Here is an 8985-nt window from a genome sequence, read left to right as displayed (position 1 = left end):
ATGTTTCACATAATACTAAAAACCTTCTTTAGTTATTTCAGCGTATCCTAGAAACTTTCCTTAAATATTTCTCATCAAAGAAGAACTTTTGTTTCCTAATATAAATATAGTTGCGGCGGTAAGAAATACACAAAGTCTCTTCCTAGGTTATTGTGGTTCATAAATCCAAAACCTTTTGCAGTCCACATAGAGAAATGAAGAAATGTGCGAACTTTCAAAATGTTTTGGATTTATAAACTAAATTGACCTAGATTGTGTTAAGTATTTTTCACAAGATAAAATTGAATCACAATTTGTAAATTTGTTCAAAATTGTAATTTATAATATAGTTGATTCATACGTAAATCTTCCTCTTATTTAGTAATATTGTATGTATGCTAAGCTTGCACGAAAAGCTCGTTAATAATATTATCTATATTACTTGACTCTATAATAAACTCATTCAAAAAGCATAGGCGAATGCTTTTAGAAATTAATTCGGTAAGTTACAATTTTGTATTAAAGGCGTCACGCACTTCTTATTTTATCTGCATTTTTATTTCAATTTTTTTTATTTGTAACCTATGAAAATAATTGATTAATAGTATTTACAAAATTTACTTGTAATTTTAAAATAATAGTATTAAGTTTGATATGATACTAGTGAAGAACCAAAATTAGATTACATGTTCAAACATGCCTACAAACCTTCCTTAAATAAATCAATGAATCCAAGAAACTGTCAAAAAATATTTCACATCATACAATTAAATTTGTTTTCTTATATAAATATAGTTTTGGTGGTAAAAAGTAAAAATTAATTTTCTTGGGTGGGCTTATCATGGTTCATAAATCCAAAATGTTTGGCAGTCCGCTTAGACAAATGGAGAAATATGGGGAAATTTCAAAAGGTTTTGGATTTATAAACTCCTTTGACCTAGATTGTTATGGATGTATTGCAAAAGATAAAATTGAATCATTATTTGTAATTTTGTTCACAAATTGGATATTTTACTTTTTTTTTAATGCACAAATATTTATCTAATTTATTAATATTCTATGTACTCTAATCAAGTCAATTTAAAAAAATATTTTTAGAGATAAGCATGGACGAAAAATTCGTTAATAAATACATCTATATCATTGAACTGTATAATGAACTCATTTAAAATGTACTGGCGAATATCATTATAAATTTTTACGGTAGTTTATATTTATGTAATTAAAGGCATCACCTATTCCTTATACCTACATTTCCATTCCATATTATATTTTATCGTTATCAAACTATCAAAATAAAAGTTTTGTGGTATTGAAAAAACTTACTTCTATTATAAAAATAGGAACAAAAGAATTTATATGAGATTGGTAAAGAACCAAAATTGCTTATATATTCAAATTAGCCTACAAACATGCCTGAAATGTTTCTTATAATAATAAAAACCTTCTTTAGTTATTTCAGCGTATCCAACAAATATTCCTGAAATATTTCTCATCAAAGAAGAACTTTTGTTTCCTAATATAAATATAGTTGCGGCGGTAAAAAGTACACAAAGTCTCTTCCTAGGTTATTGTGGTTCATAAATCCAAAACCTTTTGCAGTCCACATAGAGAAATGAAGAAATGTGCGAACTTTCAAAATGTTTTGGATTTATAAACTAAATTGACCTAGATTGTGTTAAATATTTTGCACAAGATAAAATTGAATCACAATTTGTAAATTTGTTCAAAATTGTAATTTATAATATAGTTGATTCATACGTAAATCTTCCTCTTATTTAGTAATATTGTATGTACGCTAAGCTTGCACGAAAAGCTCGTTAATAATATTATCTATATTACTTGACTCTATAATAAACTCATTCAAAAAGTGTAAGCGAATGTCTTTAGAAACTAATTCAGTAAGTATCAATTTTGTATTAGAGGCGTCACGCACTTCTTATTTTATCTGCATTTTTATTTCAATTTTTTTTATTTGTAACCTATGAAAATAATTGATTAATAGTATTTATGAAATTTACTTGTAATTTTAAAATAATAATATTAAGTTTGATATGATACTAGTGAAGAACCAAAATTAGATTACATGTTCATATATGCCTACAAACCTTCCTTAAATAAATCAATGAATCCAACAAACTGTCAAAAAATATTTCACATCATACAATTAAATTTGTTTCCTTATATAAATATAGTTTTGGTGGTAAAAAGTAACAATTAATTTTCTTGGGTGGATTATCATGGTTCATAAATCCAAAATGTTTGGCAGTCCGCTTAGACAAATGGAGAAATATGGGGAAATTTCAAAAGGTTTTGGATTTATAAACTCCTTTGACCTATATTGTTATGGATGTATCGCAAAAGATAAAATTAAATCATTATTTGTAATTTTGTTCACAAATTGGATATTTTACTTGTTTTTTAATGCACAAATATTTATCTAATTTATTAATATTCTATGTACTCTAATCAAGTCAATTTTAAAAAATATTTTTAGAGATAAGCTTGGACGAAAAATTCGTTAATAAATACATCTATATCATTGAACTGTATAATGAACTCATTTAAAATGTACTGGCGAATATCATTATAAATTTTTATGGTAATTTATATTTATGTAATTAAAGGCATCACCTATTCCTTATACCTACATTTCCATTCCATATTATATTTTATCGTTATCAAACTATCAAAATAAAAGTTTTGTGGTATTGAAAAAACTTACTTCTATTTTAAAAATAGGAAAAAAAGAATTTATATGAGATTGGTGAAGAACCAAAATTGCTTAAATATTCAAATTAGCCTACAAACATGCTTGAAATGTTTCACATAATACTAAAAACCTTCTTTAGTTATTTCAGCGTATCCTAGAAACTTTCCTTAAATATTTCTCATCAAAGAAGAACTTTTGTTTCCTAATATAAATATAGTTGCGGCGGTAAGAAATACACAAAGTCTCTTCCTAGGTTATTGTGGTTCATAAATCCAAAACCTTTTGCAGTCCACATAGAGAAATGAAGAAATGTGCGAACTTTCAAAATGTTTTGGATTTATAAACTAAATTGACCTAGATTGTGTTAAGTATTTTTCACAAGATAAAATTGAATCACAATTTGTAAATTTGTTCAAAATTGTAATTTATAATATAGTTGATTCATACGTAAATCTTCCTCTTATTTAGTAATATTGTATGTACGCTAAGCTTGCACGAAAAGCTCGTTAATAATATTATCTATATTACTTGACTCTATAATAAACTCATTCAAAAAGCATAGGCGAATGCTTTTAGAAATTAATTCGGTAAGTTACAATTTTGTATTAAAGGCGTCACGCACTTCTTATTTTATCTGCATTTTTATTTCAATTTTTTTTATTTGTAACCTATGAAAATAATTGATTAATAGTATTTACAAAATTTACTTGTAATTTTAAAATAATAGTATTAAGTTTGATATGATACTAGTGAAGAACCAAAATTAGATTACATGTTCAAACATGCCTACAAACCTTCCTTAAATAAATCAATGAATCCAACAAACTGTCAAAAAATATTTCACATCATACAATTAAATTTCTTTTCTTATATAAATATAGTTTTGGTGGTAAAAAGTAACAATTAATTTTCTTGGGTGGGCTTATCATGGTTCATAAATCCAAAATGTTTGGCAGTCCGCTTAGACAAATGGAGAAATATGGGGAAATTTCAAAAGGTTTTGGATTTATAAACTCCTTTGACCTAGATTGTTATGGATGTATTGCAAAAGATAAAATTGAATCATTATTTGTAATTTTGTTCACAAATTGGATATTTTACTTTTTTTTTAATGCACAAATATTTATCTAATTTATTAATATTCTATGTACTCTAATCAAGTCAATTTTAAAAAATATTTTTAGAGATAAGCATGGACGAAAAATTCGTAAATAAATACATCTATATCATTTAACTGTATAACGAACTCATTTAAAATGTAGCGGCGAATATCATTATAAATTTTTACGGTAGTTTATATTTATGTAATTAAAGGCATCACCTATTCCTTATATCTACATTTCCATTCCATATTATATTTTATCCTTATCAAACTATCCAAATAAAAGTTTTGTGGTATTGAAAAAACTTACTTCTATTATAAAAATAGGAACAAAAGAATTTATATGAGATTGGTAAAGAACAAAAATTGCTTATATATTCAAATTAGCCTACAGACATGCCTGAAATGTTTCTTATAATACTAAAAACCTTCTTTAGTTATTTCAGCGTATCCAACAAATATTCCTGAAATATTTCTCATCAAAGAAGAACTTTTGTTTCCTAATATAAATATAGTTGCGGCGGTAAAAAGTACACAAAGTCTCTTCCTAGGTTATTGTGGTTCATAAATCCAAAACCTTTTGCAGACAACATAAAGAAATGAAGAAATGTGCGAACTTTCAAAATGTTTTGGATTTATAAACTAAATTGACCTAGATTGTGTTAAATATTTTGCACAAGATAAAATTGAATCACAATTTGTAAATTTGTTCAAAATTGTAATTTATAATATAGTTGATTCATACGTTAATCTTCCTTTTATTTAGTAATATTGTATGTACGCTAAGCTTGCACGAAAAGCTCGTTAATAATATTATCTATATTACTTGACTCTATAATAAACTCATTTAAAAAGCGTATGGGAATGTCTTTAGAAACTAATTCAGTAAGTATCAATTTTGTATTAGAGGCGTCACGCACTTCTTATTTTATCTGCATTTTTATTTCAATTTTTTTATTTGTAACCTATGAAAATAATTGATTAATAGTATTTATAAAATTTACTTGTAATTTTAAAATAATAATATTAAGTTTGATATGATACTAGTGAAGAACCAAAATTAGATTACATGTTCATATATGCCTACAAACCTTCCTTAAATAAATCAATGAATCCAACAAACTGTCAAAAAATATTTCACATCATACAATTAAATTTGTTTCCTTATATAAATATAGTTTTGGTGGTAAAAAGTAACAATTAATTTTCTTGGGTGGATTATCATGGTTCATAAATCCGAAACGTTTGGCAGTCCGCTTAGACAAATGGAGAAATATGGGGAAATTTCAAAAGGTTTTGGATTTATAAACTCCTTTGACCTATATTGTTATGGATGTATTGCAAAAGATAAAATTAAATCATTATTTGTAATTTTGTTCACAAATTGGATATTTTACTTGTTTTTTAATGCACAAATATTTATCTAATTTATTAATATTCTATTAACTCTAATCAAGTCAATTTTAAAAAATATTTTTAGAGATAAGCTTGGACGAAAAATTCGTTAATAAATACATCTATATCATTGAACTGTATAACGAACTCATTTAAAATGTAGCGCCGAATATCATTATAAATTTTTATGGTAATTTATATTTATGTAATTAAAGGCATCACCTATTCCTTATATCTACATTTCCATTTCAAATTATATTTTATCGTTATCAAACTATCAAAATAAAAGTTTTGTGGTATTGAAAAAACTAACTTCTATTATAAAAATAGGAACAAAAGAATTTATATGAGATTGGTGAAGAACCAGAATTGCTTAAATATTCAAATTAGCCTACAGACATGCCTGAAATGTTTCTTATAATACTAAAAACCTTCTTTAGTTATTTCAGCGTATCCAACAAATATTCCTGAAATATTTCTCATCAAAGAAGAACTTTTGTTTCCTAATATAAATATAGTTGCGGCGGTAAAAAGTTCACAAAGTCTCTTCCTAGGTTATTGTGGTTCATAAATCCAAAACCTTTTGCAGTCCACATAGAGAAATGAAGAAATGTGCGAACTTTCAAAATGTTTTGGATTTATAAACTAAATTGACCTAGATTGTGTTAAATATTTTGCACAAGATAAAATTGAATCACAATTTGTAAATTTGTTCAAAATTGTAATTTATAATATAGTTGATTCATACGTAAATATTCCTCTTATTTAGTAATATTGTATGTATGCTAAGCTTGCACGAAAAGCTCGTTAATAATATTATCTATATTACTTGACTCTATAATAAACTCATTCAAAAAGCGTAGGCGAATGTCTTTAGAAATTAATTCGGTAAGTTACAATTTTGTATTAATGGCGTCACGCACTTCTTACTTTATCTGCATTTTTATTTCAATTTTTTTTATTTATAACCTATGAAAATAATTGATTAATAGTATTTACAAAATTTACTTGTAATTTTAAAATAATAATATTAAGTTTGATATGATACTAGTGAAGAACCAAAATTAGATTACATGTTCAGACATGCCTACAAACCTTCCTTAAATAAATCAATGAATCCAACAAACTGTCAAAAAATATTTCACATCATACAATTAAATTTCTTTTCTTATATAAATATGGTTTTGGTGGTAAAAAGTAACAATTAATTTTCTTGGGTGGCTTATCATGGTTCATAAATCCAAAACGTTTGGCAGTCCGCTTAGACAAATGGAGAAATATGGGGAAATTTCAAAAGGTTTTGGATTTATAAACTCCTTTGACCTAGATTGTGATGGATGTATTGCAAAAGATAAAATTGAATCATTATTTGTAATTTTGTTCACAAATTGGTATTTTACAATTTTTCTAATGCACAAATATTTATCTAATTTATTAATATTCTATGTACTCTAATCAAGACAATTTTAAAAAATATTTTTAGAGATAAGCTTGGACGAAAAATTCGTTAATAAATACATCTATATCATTGAACTGTATAACGAACTCATTTAAAATGTAGCGGCGAATATCATTATAAATTTTTATGGTAATTTATATTTATGTAATTAAAGGCATCACCTATTCCTTATATCTACATTTCCATTTCAAATTATATTTTACCGTTATCAAACTATCAAAATAAAAGTTTTGTGGTATTGAAAAAACTAACTTCTATTATAAAAATAGGAACAAAAGAATTTATATGAGATTGGTGAAGAACCAGAATTGCTTAAATATTCAAATTAGCCAACAGACATGCCTGAAATGTTTCTTATAATACTAAAAACCTTCTTTAGTTATTTCAGCGTATCCAACAAATATTCCTGAAATATTTCTCATCAAAGAAGAACTTTTGTTTCCTAATATAAATATAGTTGCGACGGTAAAAAGTACACAAAGTCTCATCCTAGGTTATTGTGGTTCATAAATCCAAAACCTTTTGCAGACAACATAGAGAAATGAAGAAATGTGCGAACTTTCAAAATGTTTTGGATTTCTAAACTAAATTGACCTAGATTGTGTTAAATATTTTGCACAAGATAAAATTTAATCACAATTTGTAAATTTGTTCAAAATTGTAATTTATAATATAGTTGATTCATACGTTAATCTTCCTCTTATTTAGAAATATTGTATGTACGCTAAGCTTGCACGAAAAGCTCGTTAATAATATTAACTATATTACTTGACTCTATAATAAACTCATTCAAAAAGCGTAAGGGAATGTCTTTAGAAATTAATTCAGTAAGTAACAATTTTGTATTAGAGGCGTCACGCACTTCTTATTTTATCTGCATTTTTATTTCAATTTTTTTATTTGTAACCTATGAAAATAATTGATTAATAGTATTTATAAAATTTACTTGTAATTTTAAAATAATAATATTAAGTTTGATATGATACTAGTGAAGAACCAAAATTAGATTACATGTTCATATATGCCTACAAACCTTCCTTAAATAAATCAATGAATCCAACAAACTGTCAAAAAAAATTTCACATCATACAATTAAATTTGTTTCCTTATATAAATATAGTTTTGGTGGTAAAAAGTAACAATTAATTTTCTTGGGTGGATTATCATGGTTCATAAATCTGAAACGTTTGGCAGTCCGCTTAGACAAATGGAGAAATATGGGGAAATTTCAAAAGGTTTTGGATTTATAAACTCCTTTGACCTATATTGTTATGGATGTATTGCAAAAGATAAAATTAAATCATTATTTGTAATTTTGTTCGCAAATTGGATATTTTACTTGTTTTTTAATGCACAAATATTTATCTAATTTATTAATATTCTATTAACTCTAATCAAGTCAATTTTAAAAAATATTTTTAGAGATAAGCTTGGACGAAAAATTCGTTAATAAATACATCTATATCATTGAACTGTATAACGAACTCATTTAAAATGTACTGGCGAATATCATTATAAATTTTTATGGTAATTTATATTTATGTAATTAAAGGCATCACCTATTCCTTATATCTATATTTCCATTCCATATTATATTTTATCGTTATCAAACTATCAAAATAAAAGTTTTGTGGTATTGAAAAAACTTACTTCTATTTTAAAAATAGGAACAAAAGAATTTATATGAGATTGGTGAAGAACCAAAATTGCTTAAATATTCAAATTAGCCTACAAACATGACTGAAATGTTTCTTATAATACTAAAAACCTTCTTTAGTTATTTCAGCGTATCCTAGAAACTTTCCTTATATATTTCTCATCAAAGAAGAACTTTTGTTTCCTAATATAAATATAGTTGTGGCGGTAAAAAATACACAAAGTCTCTTCCTAGGTTATTGTGGTTCATAAATCCAAAACGTTTTGCAGTCCACATAGAGAAATGAAGAAATGTGCGAACTTTCAAAATGTTTTGGATTTATAAACTAAATTCACCTAGATTGTGTTAAGTATTTTGCACAAGATAAAATTGAAACACAATTTGTAAATTTGTTCAAAATTGTAATTTTTAATATAGTTGATTCATACGTAAATCTTCCTCTTATTTAGTAATATTGTATGTATGCTAAGCTTGCACGAAAAGCTCGTTAATAATATTATCTATATTACTTGACTCTATAATAAACTCATTCAAAAAGCGTAGGCGAATGTCTTTAGAAATTAATTCGGTAAGTTACAATTTTGTATTAATGGCGTCACGCACTTCTTACTTTATCTGCATTTTTATTTCAATTTTTTTTATTTATAACCTATGAAAATAATTGATTAATAGTATTTACA

Source organism: Vicia villosa, unplaced genomic scaffold (genome assembly GCF_029867415.1).
Source record: "Vicia villosa cultivar HV-30 ecotype Madison, WI unplaced genomic scaffold, Vvil1.0 ctg.000883F_1_1, whole genome shotgun sequence".
Classification (NCBI taxonomy): Eukaryota; Viridiplantae; Streptophyta; class Magnoliopsida; order Fabales; family Fabaceae; genus Vicia; species Vicia villosa.
The sequence above is the reverse complement of the archived record's forward strand: the minus strand, read 5'-3'. Positions refer to the sequence as shown.